This window comes from Coregonus lavaretus, assembly GCF_964263955.1.
Source record: "Coregonus lavaretus genome assembly, chromosome: 4".
In the NCBI taxonomy this organism is placed as follows: domain Eukaryota; kingdom Metazoa; phylum Chordata; class Actinopteri; order Salmoniformes; family Salmonidae; genus Coregonus; species Coregonus lavaretus.
Genome location: NC_139991.1, coordinates 61,197,544 through 61,202,781, shown reverse-complemented (window position 1 = coordinate 61,202,781; position 5,238 = coordinate 61,197,544). Strand labels below are relative to the sequence as shown.

At 43.3% G+C, this 5,238-nt stretch overlaps 1 pseudogene across 1 annotated transcript; it reads left to right on the top strand.

The window, feature by feature from the left end:
- Positions 1–445: 445 nt before the first annotated feature.
- On the top strand, positions 446–3,501 carry LOC311127792 (acyl-coenzyme A diphosphatase FITM2-like; annotated as a pseudogene). The gene is made up of 3 exons: positions 446–599; positions 1,285–1,734; positions 3,359–3,501. The product of its transcript is annotated as an acyl-coenzyme A diphosphatase FITM2-like (transcript).
- The last annotated feature ends 1,737 nt before the right edge of the window (positions 3,502–5,238 follow it).

Genomic DNA, 5,238 nt, shown 5'->3' with positions numbered 1-5,238 from the left:
GGCATTCCTGGTCGATCTCCAAACATTTCTGTAATAAAAAACAATGATAAAACCTTGTGTTCCTATTTATTTATTTATTTATTTATTTTTGTCTCGGGCTGTTGGCGGTAGGTGCACCCGATTCAGCTGCCCAGGCGAACTGATTACATTTTGAAGCATTTCATGTGTCTGAAGGTACAAAATCTGCCTTCCCGGCGGGCCCGGAGAGCAAATCAAGTGCACCATAGGTTTACCGCTAGCCAATCGGATGGCTCAGATTACCATGTCTGCAGTAACGTAGCAGGCATAAAAGAAAGCTACAGCAAAGTTGATACTGTGAGATTTCAAAACTTTCAAACCATGACTAGAGAGAGACTGTCAACGAATACAGCAAAGAGCTGCTGTTTTTATGAGTGAGTTCATGTCTAAGTTCTTACTCAGGACTGTCAACACTTCGTACAAAAACATGGCAGCCGTGGATATCATCGTGAACAAGTTTGCAGCACTTTGGAGGATACCGTTTATCCGTCTTAAATTGCCGTGGATTTTCTTGGGTATTTCAATAGTGGGATCCCATGTAAAGCACACACAGCTCGTTCCGGAGACATATTTCAGCAACTGTTAAGATAATTTATTAACTAACTATTTCAGTGTCTCTGTGCGTCTCCCAAAAGGTTGTAAGGCTTTTGGATCAAGAAACGGACAGAGCTCCCAGTTGCAATAGTCAGGATCTTTATTCATTGAGAATTCTGTTATCACAATTTCAGAGTCCATCTTTTATACACACACGTCATACAAAAATCCCTCCCCTCTTTAGGAGGGTTGTATTTTTCCACTATACATGGTTTAGCTCATGTTTTCCTCTGCTCTCCCAACCATCAGGTCACACACACATGTTCTTATCATAGGCTGCATTCCTTAGTTATCGCCGTCCTCACAATATCCTGCACCATATTTCAAACTCTTTAACAAGCCTAACGGTTTCTCTCCTCCCTAAATTGGGAGGCCTCTTTATCTTGGTTTCTCAGTTGTCTGTAGACAGTTCTCCTTGTCCTTTGTTGTCTGGCCTAACTCTTAATCACATTGCTAAATAGTAACACAATGTCATAATCTTTACTGGTCCTACACTCACACATTACCAGGCAGTAGATTCTAACACATCTCACACAGTTTCGGAGTGTAATAATTAGTCACTACTAAGAAAGTACTAATCATACTTAAAACAAGAACATTTCACAACTATATTTAAGGGTGGAACATTTAGTCATTACTTTTAACCTTTATATATTTAAATTTCTATATCAGCAACAGAAGAAATGTATGTATTTTGTCAAAGTGTCCTGGGGCTGGACCTTGCTGCTCTTCACATCATACAAGAGCTTGACCTTTGCCCTCCGGCGACTGAGCTCATTGGTGGTGGCCACAGCCATTTGGTACACCTTCACCGAGGCTTTTTCCTACATCGAAGGTGCCACAGGTACACGTCACGTTCCTGAATCTGAAGCCATGGATCAAGTTCCTCATCATGATGAAATCACCTCAAAGTGGAGATGCATGAAGGCTGGGGGTCAATGGGACGGCTATGCCATCTCAGGACACTCGTTCATTCCGTCGTACTCTGCACTCATCATTGCCAAAGAAATGGAACCTATGGTGAACATGATGAAGAAGGACAGGAATACTGTTTTGGATTTGTTATATGTTTCCCTTAATTGGATAGTAATCATCTGGATATGGATGTTTGTGTGTACCTCTGTGCAGTGGCGGCTCCTGAAAAAATTCTCAGGAGGGCAATTTTTCTGATGATTTAGGTGACCTACACACATTAAAAAAAATATATGTCCAGCAACAACATGAAGACAGGGGCAGCATATAAGTCAATACCAGAAGCATTTATTGACTGATCTGGGGAGATGGATTCCAGTTTCTGTGACAGATTATAAATAATCTCTGATGCCTTTGTTATATTAGCTTTTGGTTGAATGTACTGTCGTAGTAAATATATAATGTTATAGCTTGGTCTGACTAAAATCTTGTGCATGACCCATTTTGTGTTGGGCGTTTGTTTTCAATCAATGCTGTTCCTATCCTATAACAATGGACAAAAGAGTCCTATCTTGTCAGCCTTGTCAGTAGGTGGCCAAGGACAACACCCACGCCATAGGTCTCTCAGTTCTTCCAACTCACGAGTTCTTGCTCTGAGGACACACACACACACACACACACACACACACACACACACACACACACATCATCACTGATAACACACACACACACACACATCATCACTGTTAAACACACACACACACACACACACAAAAATCCCCTCTCTTTAGGCTGAACATTTGAAGACAGAGAACCCGACTCAGAGCCAATGCAACAGTGGAGGGGACCTCGCCCAACTCATCAAGACCAATCAGAAGATCAGAACTACTAGATTCAACCTACATAATTTATTGTATAAAATGTCTGCACACAATGTTTTCGGGGCTCTCTTCTCCCTAAGAGTTTGACGAACGAGTCCGTGCACGCGATTCCAGATATCTTTACCTCTGAATAAACTGCCTTTATTATACCATATCCACCCTGTCCAAAGTCTCTACTTGGTCTCAGTTCTCCAGTAAACTTGTGATTATCAACAGTACACAACGGTAACAAACAATTGGGGGAACTCACGGGGCAGATAGTAAGGTCGCAATGACACAGAAAGCAGTTCAATGTCGGGGTACAGAGTCGCTCTCTTACCAGGATCGCGGTCCGCTCTGACCAGGGTGAAGCCGGCCGGCTCCACTTCTCTGTCCGGGACTCTGTCATCCAGCCAAGTTGTATTGGATTCCGCTGCCAGCAGCGTTTTCATTATTTAGTCCGTTCGTAGCGGGTATGTACACGATCAACAAGATCAGTCTAAAACCCAACACTGGAAACCCATGGTTGGCAGAATGTTTGTAAACTAAGTCTACAAATTAAAAACATAAAATAACGCCACACTGCAGGTCGCAACAGAGACGCTGCTAGCCGCTATTGTCTTAGTTACGTTCATGGTTACGTCACGTATGACGAAAGCGCGTAAGTGCAAGCCCACAGACACCCATAGAGAATGTATTGAAAGCTTTGAAATTTGAAAAAAATAGATTTTACATGACAGGCTATGAGAGACTTCTGGGCGATTTTCAACCTGACTGAAATCGCCCCAAAAACGGGCGGGGCCATTTGAAGCACGACTTTAGCCTGATTTGACATTTAGTGGCTGGCAGATCAGACGTGAACACTGATAACTACTTTTGCCGTGATATAATTGATTAGAAAGAAAATCCCTTCCTTTTCCCGTTTGGCAGTGCGTCGCCCATATCGCCCTATTGAACAGGCCGTCCCTGCCTCTGTGCACTTTCATGATTTCTCTGAGAAGTTTCTCAGGACAGTTTTGGGAATTCTGCTATGGTTTGTCACATATCGGATATGGTATCCAATGCCCTTATCTCCTGGTCTCCACTTCAGCCAAAAAAGCAGAGACAACTAGCTTAAAACCAGCACTACTTAGCACTAGGCTAGACTTCCTACTCTCTCGTACTGCATTGGCTCTGTAACATGTTTGACTGCCACCTTCAAAACACTCAAGTTAAAAACATTGACATTCTTCTCAGGTTCCAAGTTGACCGTTGTTGCCATTTAAAGTTTTATTTCCTTCAGAAAGGTCATTTTGGACATGGGGCCAGGGTTGGCTTGCACTTGCGGGTCTCTACTCCCACGGTGCGTCCTTTATTTAAAGGGGGAGATCAAGCTGATCCTAACTGTTATACGCCAATTTCTATTTTTCCCTGTTTATCAAATGTGTTGGAAGAACTTGTCAATAATCAACTGACTGGCTTTCTTGAGGTCTATAGTATTCTCTCTGGTATGCAATCTGGTTTCCACTCAGGTTATGGATGTGTCACTGCAACCTTAAAGGTCCTAAATTATGTCACCATTGCCCTTGATTCTAAGCAGTGTTGTGCTGCTATTTCTATTGACTTGGCCAAAGCTTTTGAGATGGTAGACTATTCCATTCTTGAGGAGGAGTATTGGTGTCTCTGAGGGGTCTTTGGCCTGGTTTGCTAACTACCTCTCTCAAAGAGTGCAGTGTATAAAGTCAGAACATCTGCTGTCTCAGCCACTGCCTGTCACCAAGGGAGTACCCCAAGGCTCGATCCTAGGCCCCACGCTCTTCTCAATTTACATCAACAACATAGATCAAGCAGTAGGAAGCGCTCTCATCCATTTCTATGAGATGATACAGTCTTATACTCAGCTGGCCCCTCCCCGGATTTTGTGTTAAGCACTCTACAACAAAGCTTTCTTAGTGTCCAACAAGCTTTCTCTGCCCTAAACCTTGTTCTGAGCACCTCCAAAACAAAGGTCATGTGGTTTGGTAAGAATAATGCCCCTCTCCCCACTGGTGTGATTACTACCTCTGAGGATTTAGAGCTTGAGATAGTCACCTCATACAAGTACTTCGGAGTATGGCTAGACGGTACACTGTCCTTCCCTCAGCACATATCAAAGCTGCAGGCTAAGGTTAAACTAGACTTGGTTTCCTCTATTGTAATCGCTCCTCTTTCACCCCAGTTGCCAAACTAACCCTGATTCAGATGACGAAGATGTAATTTATAAATCGGCAGGTAAGGGTGCTCTCGAACGGCTAGATGTTCTTTACCATTCGGCAATTAGATTTGCCACCAATGCTCCTTATAGGACACATAACTGCACTCTATACTCCTCTGTAAACTGGTCATCTCTGTATACCGGTTGCAAGACCCACTGGTTGATGCTTATTTATAAAACCCTCACTCCCCCCTATATGAGATACCTACTGCTGCCCTCATCCTCCACATACAACACAATCAAACTGCCAGTCACATTCTGTTAAAGGTCCCCAAAGCACACACATCCCTGGCAAAAAACACTCAAACTGGACAGTTTTATCTCCATCTCTGCATTCAAAGACTCCATCATGGACACTCTTACTGACAGTTGTGGCTCCTTTGCGTGATGTATTGTTGTCTCTACCTTCTTGCCTTTGTGCTGTTGTCTGTGCCCAATAATGTTTGTACCATGTTTTGTGCTGCTACCATGTTGTGCTGCTGCCATGTTGTGTTGCTACCATGTTGTTGTCATGGTGATGCTACCATGCTGTGTTGTCATGTGTTGCTGCCATGCTGTGTTGTCTTAGGTCTCTCTTTATGGAGTGTTGTGGTGTCTCTTGTCGTGATGTGTGTTTTGTCC